Source organism: Triticum urartu, chromosome 7A (assembly GCF_056163025.1).
Source record: "Triticum urartu cultivar PI428250 chromosome 7A, HENAU_Tu73, whole genome shotgun sequence".
Lineage (NCBI taxonomy): Eukaryota > Viridiplantae > Streptophyta > Magnoliopsida > Poales > Poaceae > Triticum > Triticum urartu.
Window position 1 is genome coordinate 367,487,589 of NC_141879.1, and position 8,368 is coordinate 367,495,956.

Here is an 8,368-nt window from a genome sequence, read left to right on the forward strand (position 1 = left end):
CTGCTATGCGTACTCGTTGGGTACCACCATATTATCAACGTGAATTGCTTCAAAAATTGCAGCGCTTAAGACAGGGAAAAAATTCTGTAGAAGAATATTATCAGGAATTACAAACTGGCATGATTAGATGTGGTATTGTTGAGGAGAATGAAGCTATGCTTGCACGTTTTATGGGTGGATTAACTAGAGAGATTCAGACGATTCTAGAGTATAAGGAGTATACTAATATCACTCGTTTATTCCATCTTGCTTGTAAAGCTGAACGTGAAGTGGAGGATCGACAGGCATTGGCGCGGACTAACTTTTCTGCAGGTCGACCTTCATCATGGACACCACGTGCATCATCTACTTCCACACGTTCTGCTACACCGGCGCCTCCGTCGGCTACCACCTCCAACCGTGATACAATAAAGCAGGCACAATCACCACTATCTGCCAAGAGCACACCTTTTGGGCCTGCAAAGAGCTCTTCTTCATCCATGGCATCAACAGGGCAAACACATGATATTATTTGTCGACGTTGCAAGGGTGGAGGTCATTATGCGAGAGAATGCCCATCTAAGCGTGTGATGATTGTTACTGAGGATGGTGGGTATGAGTCCGCTAGTGACTATGATGAGGAGACTTTGGCTCTTATTACACGTGACGAACACGGTGGAGACGATTCTGATCATGAGACGCAATACATGGCTCCTGAAGATGCTGACAGGTATGAAAGTTTAGTTGCTCAACGTGTTTTGAGTGTGCAGGTTACACAAGCTGAGCAAAATCAGTGGCATAATTTGTTCCATACAAAGGGAGTTGTGAAGGAACGTTCTGTTCGCGTGATCATAGATGGAGGGAGCTGCAATAACTTGGCTAGCATGGAGATGGTGGAGAAGCTATCTCTCACCACAAGACCACATCCACATCCTTACTACATCCAATGGTTCAACAACAGCGGCAAGGTTAAGGTAACACGTACTGTTCGTGTGCATTTTAGTATCTCTACATATGCTGATTATGTTGATTGTGATGTGGTACCTATGCAAGCATGTTCCTTATTACTTGGTAGACCATGGCAATTTGATAAAAATTCTGTACACCATGGTAGAAACAATCAGTACACTCTTGCTCATAACGATAAAAATATTACTTTGCTTCCTATGACTCCTGATTCCATTTTGAAAGATGATATTAATAGAGCTAATAAAGCAAAACAGGAGACAAATAAGAGTGAAAATCAGATTGTGGCAAAAGAATTTGAGCACCAAATGAAGCCTAATAATAAACCATCTACTGTTGTTTCTGAAATTAAATTGAAAAGTGCATGTTTACTTGCCACCAAATCTGATATTGATGAGCTAGATTTCAGCAAATCTGTTTGCTATGCTTTTGTGTGCAAAGAGGCATTATTTTCATTCGAGGACGTGCCTTCCTCTTTGCCCCCTCCTGTCACTAACATTTTGCAGGAGTTCGCTGACGTCTTTCCACAAGACGTGCCACCGGGATTACCACCTATTCGAGGGATTGAGCATCAAATTGACTTAATTCCCGGTGCTTCGCTACCCAACCGTGCACCATACCGTACCAATCCAGAGGAGACGAAGGAGATTATGCGTCAAGTACAAGAACTGCTCGACAAAGGTTATATACGCGAATCCCTTAGTCCTTGTGCTGTTCCTATCATTTTAGTGCCGAAAAAGGATGGTACGTCGCGTATGTGCGTTGATTGTAGAGGCATTAATAATATTACTATTCGTTATCGTCATCCTATTCCTAGGCTAGATGATATGCTTGATGAATTGAGTGGCTCTACAATATTCTCCAAAGTTGATTTGCGTAGTGGATACCATCAAATTCGTATGAAATTGGGTGATGAATGGAAAACAACATTTAAAACTAAGTTTGGATTATATGAGTGGTTAGTCATGCCTTTTGGGTTAACTAATGCACCTAGTACTTTCATGAGGTTAATGAACGAAGTTTTACGTGCTTTCATTGGACGATTTGTGGTAGTTTACTTTGATGACATATTGATTTATAGCAAATCTTTGGAGGAACATTTGGAACATTTACGTGTTGTTTTTATTGCTCTACGTGATGCACGTTTGTTTGGAAACCTTGGAAAGTGCACCTTTTGCACCGACCGAGTATCTTTTCTTGGCTATGTTGTTACTCCACAGGGAATTGAAGTTGATAAAGCCAAGATTGAAGCTATTGAGAGTTGGCCGCAGCCCAAAACGGTCACACAAGTGAGGAGTTTCCTTGGCCTCGCTGGTTTCTATAGGCGTTTTGTGAGAGATTTCAGCATCATTGCTGCACCTCTCAACGAGCTTACAAAGAAGGATGTGCCTTTTGTTTGGGGTACCGCACAGGAAGAAGCCTTCACGGTTTTGAAAGATAAGTTGACACATGCTCCTTTACTCCAACTTCCTAATTTCAATAAGACTTTGAGCTTGAATGTGATGCTAGTGGAATTGGATTAGGAGGTGTGTTATTACAAGATGGAAAACCTGTTGCATACTTTTCTGAAAAATTGAGTGGGCCTAGTCTGAACTATTCTACTTATGATAAAGAATTATATGCTCTTGTTCGGACCTTAGAAACATGGCAACATTATTTATGGCCCAAGGAATTTGTTATACATTCTGATCATGAATCTTTGAAACACATTAAAAGTCAAGCAAAACTGAACCGTAGACATGCTAAATGGGTTGAATTCATTGAGACTTTCCCTTATGTCATTAAACACAAGAAGGGTAAAGAAAATGTTATTGCTGATGCCTTGTCTCGTCGTTATACTATGCTTTCACAACTTGACTTTAAAATATTTGGTTTGGAGACCATCAAAGATCAATATGTTCATGATGCTGAATTTAAAGATGTATTGCAGAATTGTAAGGAAGGGAGAACTTGGAACAAGTTCGTTCTTAACGATGGATTTGTGTTTCGTGCTAACAAGCTATGCATTCCAGCTAGCTCCGTTCGTCTTTTGTTGTTGCAGGAGGCGCATGGAGGAGGATTAATGGGACACTTTGGCGTCAAGAAGACGGAGGATATACTTGCTACACATTTCTTTTGGCCAAAGATGAGACGGGATGTTGAGCGTTTTGTTGCTCGCTGCACTACATGTCAAAGAGCTAAGTCACGACTCAATCCTCATGGTTTATATATGCCTTTGCCAGTACCTAGTGTTCCTTGGGAGGATATATCTATGGACTTTGTTTTAGGTTTACCTCGAACAAAGAAGGGGAGGGATAGCATATTTGTTGTCGTGGATAGGTTCTCGAAAATGGCACACTTTATACCATGTCATAAAAGCGATGATGTTGTTAATGTTGCTGATTTGTTATTTCGTGAAAGTATTCGCTTACATGGTGTGCCAAATACTATTGTTTCAGATCGTGATACTAAATTTATTAGCCACTTTTGGAGATGTTTATGGGCTAAGTTGGGGACTAAGCTGCTTTTTAGTACTACTTGTCACCCCCAAACTGATGGACAAACTGAAGTAGTCAATAGAACATTGTCTACTATGCTTAGGGCTGTTTTGAAGAATAACAAGAAAATGTGGGAAGAATGCTAGCCTCATATTGAATTTTCTTATAATCGCTCATTGCATTCTACTACTAAGATGTGCCCTTTTGAAATTGTGTATGGTTTCCTACCTCGTGCACCTATTGATTTGTTGCCTCTTCCATCTTCAGAGAAGGTTAATTTTGATGATAAAGAACGTTCTGAATTGATTTTAAAAATGCATGAGTTAACTAAGGAAAACATTGAGCGTATGAATGCTAAATATAAGCTTGCTGGAGATAAGGGTAGAAAACATGTTGTGTTTGCGCCTAGAGATCTTGTTTGGTTACATTTGCGTAAAGATAGATTTCCTAATCTGCGCAAATCAAAGCTAATGCCACGTGCTGATGGTCCTTTTAAGGTGTTAGAGAAAATAAATGATAATGCATATAAACTTGAGCTACCTGTAGATTTTGGGGTTAGTCCCACTTTTAACATTGCAGATTTGAAGCCTTATTTGGGTGAGGAAGATGCGCTTCCGTCGAGGACGACTTCATTTCAAGAAGGGGAGGATGATGAGGACATCAATACCATTGTTACACCCACAGCCCCTACTGTTACATATACTGGACCAATTACCAGAGCTCGCGCACGCCAATTAAATTACCAGGTACTTTCGTTTCTTAGTAATGATTCTAATGTTCATGAGATTATGATGCTGCCTAAATTGGATACATTTGTTTTGCTTACAAATGAAGGGCCTAGCTTGGAGAAGGATGAACATTGGAGCAAGAACACGCATGGAGTTGATGGCATGCGCAAGGGGATCAAGAACGGAGTTACAAGTGATGATTTCAGGACTTTGAAGCCGCCATAAGGAGTGCATGAAGCCTTGGACGAAATATACAAGATGCCACTTCATAATATTCGTCCATAGGCTATTCTAGGTGCTGCGTCACCTTATTAATGGGCCAGGCCCATGTAATTTCGAAATACTTAAGTATAGGCTATTTTTAGAGTCCGTATGTGTGGGGAAACAAGAGTTAGGGTTGGTTTCGGACCCCACCCTCAAGGGCCACGAAATTCCCCCCTCTTCCTCCATATATACAGCCCTTAGGGCGTCGTTTAGACTTTGGGTTTTGTTTAGATTAAAAGTTCGCCATAGCTGCAACTTCGCGTACTTCGTTTGTGTCCAACGACCAGACCAAGACGTCACAGAACCCCACCTTGATCAATAAAGCTTTCATCTTATATTCGCAATATCCTGATTGCAATCTCAGTTTCTTGCTTGTTCTTCGTTTGCTCGCAGGAAACAGACCCTCGTGGTCAGGTTGATCGTGCTCCGGCATGGTCAATAACCCTCGGAAGTTGGTTTAGCGATTGCTAAGGCGCGACGTCTCGCACGTTCGTAGTCGGATCGTCAAGGTCGACTCCCACAGAAAACGATAGCCACCATCTCATCGAAACATCGGGACACCTTAGCCTCTATCATTTCCATGTCAAACCCCTAACCCACCTTGTCCTAGCAAACCGTTGAATGGCTATGTTACCGCTTTGCTTAGCCCCTCTTATAGCGTTGCTAGTTGCAGGTGAAGATTGGAGGCCGTTCCTTGTGGGAACATCTTTTATTTACTTGTTGGGATATCATTATATTGCTATGTTATCTTAATGCATCTATATACTTGGTAAAGGGTGGAAGGCTCGGCCTCTCGCCTAGTGTTTTGTTCCACTCTTGCCGCCCTAGTTTTCCGTCATATCGGTGTTATGTTCCCGGATTTTTGCGTTCCTTACGCGGTTGGGTTATAATGGGAACCCCTTGATAGTTCGCCTTGATTAAAGCTTTTCCAGCAATGCCCAACCTTGGTTTTACCATTTGCCACCTAGCCTTTTCTTTCCCTTGGGTTCTGCAGACTCAAGGGTCATCATTATTTTAACCCCCCTGGGCCACTGCTCCTCTGAGTGTTGGTCCACCTGTCAGCTACCGGTGGCCACCAGGGGCAACTCTGGGCTGGCCTACCCGTACCTAGGACAATCTGAGTGTGCCCTGAGAAAGAGATATGTGCAGCTCCTATCGGGATTTGTCGGCACATTCGGGCGGTGTTGCGGGTCTTGTTTTAACCTGTCGAAGTGTCTTGAATTATCGAGATACCGAGTCTGATCGGAACGTCTTGGGAGGAGGTCTATTCCTTCGTTGACCGTGAGAGCTTGTCATGGGCTAAGTTGGGACTCCCCTGCAGGGATTTGAACTTTCGAAAGCCGTGCCCGCGGTTATGGGCACATGGGAATTTGTTAATGTCCGGTTGTAGATAACTTGAACCTTAACTTAATTAAAATGAATCAACTGAGTGTGTTACCGTGATGGCCTCTTCTCGGCGGAATCCGGGAAGTGGACACGGTGTTGGAGTAATGTTTGCGCAGGTTGTTCTCTAGTTTCTCGCTCGCGCTTTGCCTCCTCTTCTCGCTCTCTTTTGCGAATAAGTTAGCCACGATATATGCTAGTCACTTGCTGCAGCTCCACCTATATTTACCTTGCCTTACCAATAAGCTTAAATAGTCTTGATCGCGAGGGTGCGAGATTGCTGAGTCCCTGTGGCTCACAGATTACTATTACACCAGATGCAGGGCCTGATGATTCCGCTCCAGGAGACGCGTACGAGCTCAAGTGGGAGTTCGACGAAGACTCTCAACGTTACTATGTTTCCTTTCCCGATGATCAGTAGTGGTGCCCAGTTGGGGGTGAACGGGATCGTTGTCGCATGTTGGGTTATCTTTTATTTGGGCGCCGTAGTCGGGCCATGAGTGTTTGGATGATGCAATGTTATTTATGTCCTTGATTGACGTGGCGAGTGTAAGCCAACTATGTTATCTCCCCTTTATTATTTATATTACATGGGATGTTGTGAAGATTGCCTAACTTGCGACATATGCCTTAAATGCGATTATGTCTCTAAGTTGTGCCTCGACACGTGGGAGCTATAGTCGCATCGAGGGTGTTACAAGTTGGTAATCAGAGCCTTCCCCGACCTTAGGAGCCCCATTGCTTGATCGTTTTAGCGGCCGAGTTGTGTCTAGAAAAATGTTTTGAGTCTTTAGGAATTATATATCAGAGAGATTAGGAATTCTTTTTACTTCCCAGTCTCCTCATCGCTCCGGTAAGGCATCCTAACATAGAGTTTTGACTCTTCTCTTCTCAAATTTCACTAAAAAAATTTAGGATCACGCGGGTATCTTGGAATCGTTCCGATGGTTTTATGATGAGAACATTGTCTTGGTGCCTCCTGTCAGGGTTTAGTGGAAGTGTCCCGGGGAGTTGAGCTCTGAGGTGTTGTCATCATAATTTTATCGTTGCAGTTCTGGAATACCTGAGTCTAGTACGCCGACATCGAAAATCTCTTTTATGCAGTTCGTTGGTGAGATAACCTCGACGCCACCCAGTACTGGGGCGGGAGTTCGGGAGTATCGCCATAACTTGTATAACGGATGCTTTTCGAAGGTTGAGGTAGATGGTTTCCGAAGGTTTCTGGGTTATGTGTTGAAGGATGGATACAGCTGGATGTAGGAATTGCTAGATTTGGGTGAGATATTATGCTTCCCCTGTATCCCCAACACCTGATTGCATAACCGGAAAGGTTCCGGAGTTTCATAGGTGGGAATTCTAGTAGCTCTAGTCCTTCTTCCACGGATATTGGTTTGAGATTGGGATTTCTTACCGATTATTCGTTCTTGATCCGTACCTTGTTGATTTATTTCTCTACCTTAATTCTACGTGGCTTCTCAATTTATGGATATGTGACCATTTCAAGAGGAATGCATTCGTTCATTTTGTTCGGATGTGAAGACTATATGTTGCAATTTTCATTCCGTTGGATTCAGCTTCATTATTTGTCTGTCAATGTGCTAATGGTGGTCAACCTCTTCAGGATGGCTCCTCCAACGCGCACGACTCCGAATCCTGATCCGCCACCACCTCCACCTCCTCCAGAGGCATGGCAAGCTGTGATGGCCGCAACCAATGCAAATACACAGTTGATCATGCAAATTCTTCAAGAGCGCAATCAAGGAAACCAAGGGAATCAAGGCAGCAATTAGAATCACTTTGCTACACTCAACCAGTTCCTTGCTAACGGGCCAAAGACTTTCATCAATTGTGTTGAGGCAACCGATGCTGACAATTGGCTTGTGGATCTGTGTAAGCATTTCAAGTGCAGTAACGTCAGGCCTGAGGACTTTGTTAAGTTCGCTTCCTTCCAACTCAAAGATCAAGCTGCAGAATGGTTCCAGCAGTACAAGGACTCCAGAGGTGGACGTGTTATCACTTGGGATGATTTCCGTCGAGATTTCCGAGCTCATCATATTCCCCAGAGCGTGGTTGAAAGCAAGCGTGAGGAATTCCGCAATCTGAAGCAAGGCTCTTTATCTGTCTATGACTACAACAAGTTGTTCCAGAAGCTCGCCCGCTTTGCCAAGCAGGACGTCCCTGATGAGAAGAGCATGATATATCAGTTCAGGGGTGGTCTCAGAGAAGAAATTCAGCTCGCTCTTGTCCTCTTTGAACCCTTGAGATACGATGAGTTCTACAACATGGCACTGAAGCAAGAGGCTGCTCAGTTGAGGTGCGACGCTTCCAAGAAGCGAGTCAGAGATGTTACTCCTTCTTCCTCTACTCAAGTGGCCAAGCAGCAGAAGTATTGGCTTCCTCCTCCTCCGTTCTGTCAGTCGTATCAGCAGAAGAGCAAAGGTGGCAGTGGTTCTTCCCACCCACCCAACCCTGGCTTTCAGAACAAGACTTCGTCTCAACCTCCAAGATCGAGTGCTCCGTATCACCGTCCGCTTTCAGAGGTCACGTGCAACAAGTGCCAACAGAAGGGGC